Below are 11132 nucleotides of genomic sequence, written 5' to 3'. Positions count from 1 at the left end.
CAATGACACGAGGTGACGGTCGGAGGATCATAACTGCTGTGGACCATTTGACACCCTACGCCGAAACTGCTGCTTTACCAAGTGCTACAGCGCAGGATGTAGGCTCTTTCGTCCTACGTCACTTTATCCTTCGACATGGTGAACCTGGAGAACCCCTTAATAATAGAGGTCGCACCTTCTCCGAAGTCATCGAAGCTCTGCTTTCGGATTACCACATTATTCATTGTACGGGCCCTGCACACTATGCGCAGATCAACGGGCTCACAGAACAGTTTAACCGTGCTCTCAAGTCATACGCTCGCGATGTACGCGGCACCTGAGCATGGTAACTAGGACCACGTAATCCCTTTCGTAACGTTCGCATACAACACCGCCATACATGTTAGCACGCGATTTTCACCTTTCTGCGTCCTTATGGACGGGAGCTTTCGCTGAACATTGAGCCTCCTTCCATACCGTTCTGACGCTTCGGAGTGCCCGCCTGAGCACGAAGCTTCCCAAGCCGAAGAGTGCCGTCGGCTGGCGCGCGCCTTTGCATCACAAGGATAACAGCGCCAGAAGAAAGGCCGCACCGACTCACTCCCAAATCCCACCTATGCCCCAGGGTCTCTAGTGTTTTATTGTTGTCGCCAAACTCCCGCGCGCTTTCCGCAAACCTAGTCCCAAAGTATCAGGGGCCTTACTACGTCTTGGAGCGGGCGTCGCCGGTGAATTTTCTGATCGAGCAACTTTCTTCACCATACATACGACTTGCGCCGGGGAGGATGTGACCTCGCCAACGTGGTGCATCCCATGCCCTACCATTACCTTCAGCCTCCAACACCTTAGGCCACCAGAATGGCTCTTTTTTGCGGGACAATTGTGAAGAAAACGTGCCTGCGTGCAGCAACACCGCCAACGCTCGGCTCGCTCTGCTGGCGCTGCTGGTCACTGGTGTCTTTGGAGACAGCGCCTCACGATGTCTCACTTCCTCGAAATCGTAGCATGCTTGAAGGATACCGCGAAAAAGAAAACTCGTATCAAGGCAAACTAAAAGCTATGCGGTGTGGTAGAGAAATGGGCTTAAAAGTTGAAGAATCCTTCTTAGTTTACAATAGAGTGTGGCTGCACTGGTCCTGTGAAATATACCCTTCTCAAAATCACATGTATTCGTTGTTTACGAATATAAATCGTCGGAATACGTGCGACCATCTACGGGTTAGATTCAACAGCTTCTACGAATGTTGGCCTTAGACGATGCACATTAAGAAAATAACTGGGAAAGTGAACACCAGTTCCCATGTCACAGTGAGAACACGGGTTATTTATAAACTCCATGTGTATAACGCGAGACCTTACCATCACTGCACCTGGCGACCTGATACAGCCAACAGAGCCCAAATTCGCGATGCCACAGCTTTATATAGGAGTTCTCCATTGTCAACAAAACGACATCGTAATAAAGAAATGAAAAAGATTTGCGCCAATTATCCATAACTCTACCAATCTTCTCGCCATCGCCTACAAGAGTGTAAGAGCTGATCATTGCAATATTTCTCTTTCTTTCAGCTCCGATCTCTGATGGAAAAATCAAACCTTATGGGTCGCATTGGAACCGTCGAAGAAGCCGCCCATGCAATTGCTTTTCTGGCTTCTGACAACGCCTCGTTCATAACCGGTCACTCACTGCCGGTTGATGGTGGCACTCTCCTAGTCGGACCAATTGCGCCAATGCTGCCGGTAAAGAAGGGTGCAGATCAGCCTACCGCCAACTAGAATTAGCACATCAAACGCCGAATCAACTGCCCTGATTCTGTGTGCACTCTAATAAAGTTAAATAGCTCATTATGAGGTGTCGACACAGCGTAAATTTTGGACAGAACTCCCTAAATATGGTTCTATTAACGGGATTTAGTCCTTGGCGAAGAATGCGGGCTGCTTGTAGGATATATTAGACACAAAATAATCAGAGATAAATCCCTAAGCAAAAGTAATATTGGGCTTGCAACCATACATTGAACGAAAGAAGTTTGAACAGGTCCCGGAAGACAGTAATAGTAGTTCGCATGGAACCCGTTTGAATTTTAAAAAAATTCGACACAAAAATATTACGGTGGGACTAATCTGCCGATCAATGTTGACGTTAATGCGAAATACGACGAATACATGACGCCGACAGAGTGACGATGGAATGACGAAGAAGAAGTTATATCGGTGGAACGACTACGGCGTGTAAGAGCAACGGCATGGGGACAATAATATGTCAATACATAAGTTATGATGCTGGTGTAATGGACCCAGACTGTAAGACAGCTTGGACCACTGGGTGGGATTAAAAGGCAATGCGGCGACAGTATGACGCCTAAAACCGCGAAGCTGAGATGATGACGATTGAAAGACCACGACGGCATCGCAATGGCAGTGTGACATCGAATGCATTGCCACTGCATGACGACCATGGTGCCACGACATGACAAAACGAGTGTCTGATGATGCAGCTAGAATGACGAGGATGCAGCGACCAGGACCGCATCTCGACCATGATCCTTTGCCTAGGGGCACAAGCTATTAGACAACATGAGCCATAGGTTTGGGGTTGAACTCTTGACGACTAAGGCATTACATGAGTTAGGCCACGGAACTGCAATAACTACAATCGAACGACTACGACGCATCACAACATGGAGCACATACCTAGTGGAGGCCCAAACAGGTAGACAGTGAGTCGGTGTGTCGGCGAGAGAGGACAGACAGACAGACAGACAGACAGACAGACAGACAGACAGACAGACAGACAGACAGACAGACAGACAGACAGACAGACAGACAGACAGACAGATGGACGGACGGGCGGACAGACGGACAGACTGGAAAAAAAATTCATTCAGGTCCTATACAAGGGGTTGCCAGCTGTCTAGCTAGTCCTATGTTGGGACCGGGAGCTAAAGCCTCCTAAACAGAGAGACAAACAGGCTCAAAATGGTAAATTCGCATAAGTATTCGACACCTAAGCAGTGCTAGAAAGAACCTGCTTGGGACAGTAGCACACCAAACCAGACTTCTTCAGCGCCAAAATAAATTGATATAGGACACGTTTGAGCAAATCACTCGGACCTGACCAGTTTGCTGCCCAAGAAATTGCTGCCGAAACCATGTAACAGCGTCCCTCGAACTTAATGGGTTCGTAATGAAGGAGACGGTGACACGACACCACCTATCGTCGCAGTCGAAGCGAGTTCTGTATTAGACTAATACAGCAGCGGGATTAACTTTCCTGCTTACCTAAGAACACACGGTGTCAACTAAAGTTACCGCCACGAAGCCTGCCCATGGCATCCGAAATGCGTGGTTGTGATGGCTCGTGCGCAGAGATTCTCAGATAGAGGTAGCAAAGTCATAGATGGGGCAACAAAAAGTTGTCAACGACAGCCGGCAACAATAACACTTATGATGAGCCGGCAAGACGATGAACTATTTCTATAGCGCTCCGCGCCGTCCATGGCCCATGTGAGTTGTTACAACAGATGTCCTTACTGACGATACGATGAGTCTTCTGAAGAAGGTCACTCACAGTAGTTGGTGACGTGGTCGGAGGCATCGGCGCTTGCAGACTGGCAGTGCAGTTCTACGACGAAATCGTACAGGCGACCAGCGCACGAGCAGAGCTGGAACTGCTCGCGTGACAGTATGGCACGCGCAGGCTGACAGCAACGCGACACCCTGGCCCCGACCCGAGCAGGTGGGTTGTGCTGGACCCTTTTACGTGGCTCGCTCGAACATCGCACTCTCGACTAGGGTCCCCTGCTACCGCTGGGCTCGCACGCTCGTTCATCGCTGGAACAGCACCGACCCGTTCTGTCTCGTCCGCACCTTAGCTCTATCCTCTAACACTGTTTCACAGCAGAACGCGCCAGTCTCGTCCCGCCTGCTTTAGCAGCACGGATTCGGTCCCTGTTGTGTCTCAGGTTGAGCCCGTACACGCCAAGGCTAGCCTGGCAGCGGAAGCTCAGCTGTGTTCCGTTCCGAGAGCCGCGAGCTTCCATCGATGTTCGTTGCGAGCACACGCCTTCACTTCTTCGTGGCTTCAGTTGGCGTCTTCCAGGTAGCCATGCTACGTTATTAATGCACTAACTCCAACTTCAATACGTTGTACAGACTTAGCTAGCAGTACTTGATCGTATAATACAAGTTCAAACACAAACTAACAACACCTTACAAGGGACGAATCAGTGCACCACTAACATACTTCACGAATGAGACGGTGTGTACAACGACCGCACGTCACAACTGTTCAGTGAAATCCACCGACTCATATATTTAGCGCCGATATTGTCCCCCACACCGCGATTATATTCAACTCTAAAGTCCTACTCCATAGCGAGTAAACTCCAAGGCAGCACCCTGTTATAAAGAGGAAGCTTATAGCTCGGGCGCTCCTATCTGAATACACGTAAAAAGAGAATTCGTTTTTCTCGGCAAGCACTGCACCAAATTTTACAAGAAATTTAAAAGAAAAACTTAAAATCTAGTGACTGTTGGTTTCGATTTTTTGAGTTAGGTCGTCAACTTTTTATTAAAAATTGGCGAAAATCGAAAATTTGCAACAAACAAAACTATCAAGTTTACAACTCTGTAACTCAACAACGAAAAATGATAATACAATTCTGTTAATTGCATCTAATAACACATCTAAAGCGGATAAAATTTATATGTTACGAATGAATATGAAAGCATTTTATAATATGGAAATACAGCTTTTGCAGAACATTTGTAACCAACGTAACACATTCACGTAAGATGTAAAATGACATATCGAATTTGTCCGCTTTGAATGATCTAATGGATGCTTTTTAGAGAACAGCAATATCTGTTCTTGATGCAGAGCTATGAATTTCTAAACTTCGTGCTTCTATTTTTTTCAGCCTGTCGAATATTTGAAAATCTTTTAAACAAAATTCCAACCCCAAATCGAAATACCGCTTCCAACAGTTACTAGCATTTAACTTTCTCTATCAACTGCAATAAATTTCATCAAAATTGGTGCAGGGGTTATCTCAGAAAAACGTTTTTGCGTTTTACATGTATTTGAATAGGCCGCGTCGGATTGCGGCCCGAGCTAAAGCTTCCTTTTAAGGTGTTTCGCTGATTCAATGTATGTCAGTTGGTGATGATCGCACTGCAATGTGAACAGTTGGCCATGCAGAAAAACATGCTATTTATGAATTGCTCTAACTAGGACAAGGCCTTCGCTTTCAATTGTAGAATAGGCTAATTGACAGGATAGTACTTTCCGGCTTGTGTAAGATACTGGGTGCAGACGACCTTCATGTTCCTGGAGTAGTATTGCTCCTAAGCTTCGTGAAGATGCGTCTGCGCGTAAAACACGTCTGTGCGCTGCTACGCAAGAACTAGCTGTGTTGTCAGCCCTTCGCAATGCACGGCTTTCCTTGAAGTTAAAGAAATTCACTCATCCGCCAGCTTTGTATTGTGAGCCTTGAAACAAAGGGCTTCAACAATGGAACACCGGCAAGAGTGAGTACCGCTTCCTGTTTGACGATTCCCATTTTCCTTGTAACGGTGCGTCTGTGCAGATTGTGGATATAATACTTCAGGGGTCTGACTTCAAGAAAATCAGTTGTTAGTTTGGGCTTGTGTTTGTCTTCCTTTCTGTTGTGGCAACCCGCTGCGGACTGTTTCAAGATGGTTCTCACGTGAAAATTCCAACTAGCCCAACATTCAACTCATTTAATATTAGAGAGATGGTCTTTGCTAAAGCTCGCATGGATTAGCATCAAAAGTAAATTATTCAGTCGACTTATAGGTGGTTTTCGTCAATTTTTCTTTCATATTGAATAAAAGCAATGAACGTACACATTATTATCGTAGAGCCAGTGCTCAAACCCGTCTGCAGCGTTGAGGGCAATCCATGCGCAGCATGACACTCTCGTAGACAAGGAGGTAGAAGGAGGGAAAACAAGTGGTCAAAGGCAGAGAGTTAACCAGATTAAGTGTGCGGTTGGCTACAATGCACAGGAGGATAGGACAAGGGCACAAAAGGTAAGTAAAACAAGAGAACATTAACAAATGAGGGTCACATCCGCTCGTACATTCTATAGTTTTCCAATGAGTCTCATTTCTTTTAAAAACCGCACTAGCGCTGCTAAACGAGCTCGAGCCGACGTCGGCTGCGACCAGGGTCCTAGAATTTTCGCTTCCGTAAGAGGATGGTTGTCAATATTGTGCAGTGTATGCTGAGGACTTTGTCCATCGAAACGCCAACAATCACTGAGAAGCAGCGCCATCTTCTCTTTGCGTCTGCAATCTTCGTATTCTGCACTTTTGGCCATACCGACGTGGTGGGAGTACGCAGTGGGCGAAGTTTCAACTGCATGCTATCGAAAGAAGTTTGTAGACCCACAATTCCCTTATTATTTGCACATTTTAGCGCAATGCCTCATGAATGAAATTGCCCATTGACGCGTTTCATATTTGCCTACTTCACCCAGTGGAATGTTCCCAAGAATTACGTGCATACGGTGTAGTAAAAGAAAAGTTTCCCTCAAGCTTTTTCTCCTAGAAAAATACCTTGCTCGTTATTTTTTTCGATTCACATGCCTACACGCATTTTCTAATGACTGCTTGAAAGTATACGTTTACGCTTCATAAATATAACAGGTGTATTAACCGTCGCTCAACCGGACAATATATTGCGCTGCCTGGCAAGATAACTAGAAACTTACGAATAAACGGTGGTCAACTTGACAACTGACTTCGCATTACTGGTCTCCGTTTCGAATAGTTGCCCACAGTGAGTCTCTAACAACAGTTGCTTCAATTTCATTCATGTTGGCTAATGCTACTATATGCATCAAATACTATTATAATAGTTTGACACCAATGACAGCAAAATAACCACAGGTAAATGTTGCAAGTGTAGAGCATAAAATATATAAGTAACAATGAGCAGTCAAATGGTCTCAGTGGCCGGTACGAGTTTGGTGTGTTGCGACGCCATAGAGTCCGAGCACATGGTGCACGAACCTGCGTTTCTGGCAAAGGGGAAGATGACTGAATAGCCGACGTTGAGAAGTAGGACCCTTATAATCCCTCGGCGAAGGCAATTCAGCTATTTGGTGATGCCTTCATGTAGACAGCATCTGCGGTGTGACGTCACCAGTGGAAATGGAAAATTGCCTTATCACATCCAGCTCTCGCCTATCACTTCTCTCTGTCCGGTCAGACCTGTGCTCTGTCCCTTCCTTGTTGCCCGCGTCCAAATTTTGCTGATGTTGATGCGTCGCCCCCTTTCGTGCCGCATCAGCATGCCCTGCAGTACGGACAAAGCATACGGGCTTTCGCGCTTCTTGAAAACAGATAGTTTCCTTAACTTTGGTAGTCATCATCATCACCATCAATATCATCAGCAGCCTGGCTACGCCCACTGCACGGCAAAAGACTCTCTCATACTTCTCCAACTACCCCGGTTGTGTGCTAATTATGGCCATGTTGTCCCTGCAAACTTCTTTATCTCATCCGCCCATCCCAGTCGTTGTGGTGTGAACCTCTCCTCTTGTCCTTTGTGTTTTGACTGGTTTTTTCGTTCAAGTACGCCCATCTAACTTTCTGCCGCCCCCTGCTACGCTTCCCTTCTCTAGGAATCCAGTCCCTAACCCTTAATGACCAACGATTATCCTCCCTGCTCATTACATACTCTGCCCATGCCCATTTCTTTTTCATGATTTCAACCAATATGTCAGTAACTGGCGTTTCTTCGCTTACTCGATCTGCTCTTTTCTTATCCAACCCATAACGTTACACCCATCATTCTTCTTTCCATTGATCGTTGCATCGTCCTCAATTTCAGCAGAACCCGTTTCGTAAGCCTCCAGGTTTCTACCCCATACGTCAGTACTGGTAACACACAGCTGTTATACACTTTCCTCTTGAGGGATAGTGGCAACCTGCTGTTCATGATTTGAGAATGCCTGCCAAACGCACCCCAGCCGATTCTCATTCTGATTATTTGTCTCAAGATCCGGATCCACTGTCACTATCTGCCCTAAGTAGATGTATTCGCTTGCCACTTCCAGTGCGTCGCTGCCAATCGTAAAGTGTTGTTCTCTTCCAAGAGTGTTAAACATTGGTCTAGTTTTCTGCATATTCATTTATAGACCCTCCCTTCTAATTTGCCTGTCCAGGTAAGTGAGCACCCATTGCAATTGGTCTCTTGAGATACTAAGCCACGCAATATCATCAGCGAATTGCAAGTTACTAAGGTATTCTCCATTAAATGTCATCCCCAGTTCTTCCCAATCCTGGTGTCTGAATACCTCCTGTAAACACGCTGTGAGTATCATGGGAGAGAACTTATCTCCCTGCCTGACGCCTTTCTTCGTTGGGATTTTATTGCTGTATTTGTGGACTACGGTGGCTGTGGAGCTGCTATAATATCTTTCAGTATTTTTACATACGGTTCGTCGACACCCCAATTCCAGAATGCCTGCATGACTGCTGAGGTTTCGACTGAATCAAACGCTTGCTCATAATCAATGAAAACTATGTATATAAGGGTTGGTTATGTTCCGCACATTTCTCTATCACCTGATTAATAGTGTGAATATAGTCTATTCTTGAGTAACCTTTACGAAATCCTGCCTGGTCCTTTGGTTGACAGAAGTCTACGGCGTTCGTGATTCTATTTGCGATTACCTTAGTAGATACTTTGTAGGCAACGGACAGTATGCTGATCGCTCCATAATTATTTGAGGTCTTTAGCGGCCCTTTTCTTGCGGATTAAGATTCTGTAGGCGTCCTGCCACGATTTCTGTACGCTCACGGTCATGAGGCACTGCGTATAGACGGTGGCCAGTTTTTCTAGAACAATCTGCCTCCCATCCTAAAACAAATCTGCTGTTACCTGATCCTCCCCAGCTGCCTTCCGCCTTTGCAGTCCTCCCAAGGATTTACTTCTTCCGGCGTTACTTGTGGGATGCCAAATTCCCTTAAACTATTCCCTCTTCCATTATCCTCGTGCGTGTCACTGGTACTGTATAAATATCTATAGAACTCCTCAGCCATTTTAACTGCCTTATCCATATTAGTAATGATACTGCCGGCTTTGTCTCTTAACGCCTACATAAGATTCTTGTCTATTCCTAGTTTCTTCACTGCTTTGAGGCTTCCTCCGTTCCTGACAAAATGCTCAATTCCAGCCATATTATACTTCCTTATGACAGCTATCTTACGCTTGTTGATTAACTTGTAACGTTCTGCCAGTTCTATTCTAGCTGTAGGGCTAGAGGCTTTCATACATTGGTGTTTCTGAATCAGACCTTTCGTCACCAGCGATAGATTTCCGGTATTCTGTCTAAGGAAGTTGACACCGATTTCTAATACACACTCCTTAATGATGCCCATAAGATTGTTGTTCATTGCTTCAACATTAAGGTCCTCTTCCAGAGTTAAAGCCGAATACCTACCCTTAAGCTTGTTCCGGAACTGCTCTATTTTCCCTCTTACCGCTAACTCATTGATCGGATTCTTATTTTGATAGTAATAGTAGCTTTCTTTCCATTTTACGTAGGGCATGATCGTGAATATGCCGCATGGTCACCGTCGTAGTTTAGAGAGTGGAGCACACTACCACAGCTATCCGAACTGTGTACATTGTTACAGGAGATTATACATGTGAATCGGTCAGGGCAGCTTAGACAGTCATGGTAGAATCTTTGGCACTTAACCATCTGCGGAGATACGGGACGCACCTTCTTACTTGTATCTTTGTGTGTCCTGTTTTAAAGGTACCCTTAGACAAAAATTCAGTTACGCTAAAGTGATAGATTAGCGCTCGATAATGCCTAAGGCGTCAATATTGCTACACGCGAGTGATATTTGATTGTTTGAACGAGTGCGTGGGCGACATCACTCGAAAAAAGAGGCGGAAGAACGAACTGCGCTCGCGCTGTGAATCTAACTGGTCAGTGCTGCAAACGCTCTTGTAAATCTAACCTGTAAATAGTTGCTCGTCTGACTGACTCGTCCTTCGCATAGCATTGTGGTGGAGGGTGCCATTCCCCGTTCTCGCCACGGAGCTCCGGAGCGGGCGCACCATCTCGCTGTCAGCTATGGCTCCCGGTGATGACCCCACGTCTCCTACTCCTGCGACCCCGAGAACAACGTAGGTTACGGTTACAAATCCCCGCGATCCTGGCATATTCTCCGGCCAAGGTAATGTCGGCCTCGAGGACTGGCTCAACCTGCATGCGCGTGTAATCTAAAACAACCGCTGGGATTCTACCATTATGCTAGCCAATGTCCTATTCTACTTGGGCGGAACTGCTCGTGTCTGGTTCCGGACACACAAGGACGAGATATCCAGCTGGGATGCTTTCAATGAGAAGCTCGTCGACCTCTTTGGAAATTCCACCGGTCGGCAGTTGACTGCTAGAGAACTGCTTGCTACCCGAGTTCAGTCTCAATCGTATGTTCAGTCTCAAGACGTGCTCACTTTTTGCCCGAAAGTCGACGAGAAAATGGCCGAGGTTGACAAAGTCGGCCACGTACTTAAAGGGATCGCGGAAGACGCCTTCAACTTGTTGTTGTTCAACAATATGTCCACCATCGATGTCATTATCAAGGAATGCCGACGCTTTGAGCTCGCCAAAAGCCGCCGCGTCATTACACAGTTATAGCGGCTCCCTAACACGGTTGCGACGTCGTTTTGCCTTGACCTTACCGCTTCACCACCTTTAAATGAGTACGTCACACGTATTGTTCGCCGTGAACTCGAGGCTACAAGTCCTGCGGCGTTACATTCACGCCCACTTGAACCCACCATTGACCAACCAGCCCCAGCGATCTCCCTCATTCAGGCAGTCATACGGCAAGAATTTGCGAACCTAGGTTTTCCTGCTGCTGCTCTTTCTCGTGACTTCACACCCGACCAGTGCCGACTGCGCCGCCTCACGATAATCTGTATTCCCCTCCCAAATACCGCAACCCTGCCGAGTGGAAAACTCCGGATAACAAGCCCATTTGCTTCCGTTGCCTCCGCATTGGCCACGTCGATCATCCATCGACTCTCCTCACCAAAACGAACTTAGTTGAAGTAGACGTAAATGGCGTTCCGTTGGCGGCATTAAATGATACTGGAG

The sequence above is a fragment of the Dermacentor variabilis genome, chromosome 2 (genome assembly GCF_050947875.1).
Source record: "Dermacentor variabilis isolate Ectoservices chromosome 2, ASM5094787v1, whole genome shotgun sequence".
NCBI classification, from domain to species: domain Eukaryota; kingdom Metazoa; phylum Arthropoda; class Arachnida; order Ixodida; family Ixodidae; genus Dermacentor; species Dermacentor variabilis.
This window is presented reverse-complemented; position numbering follows the sequence as displayed.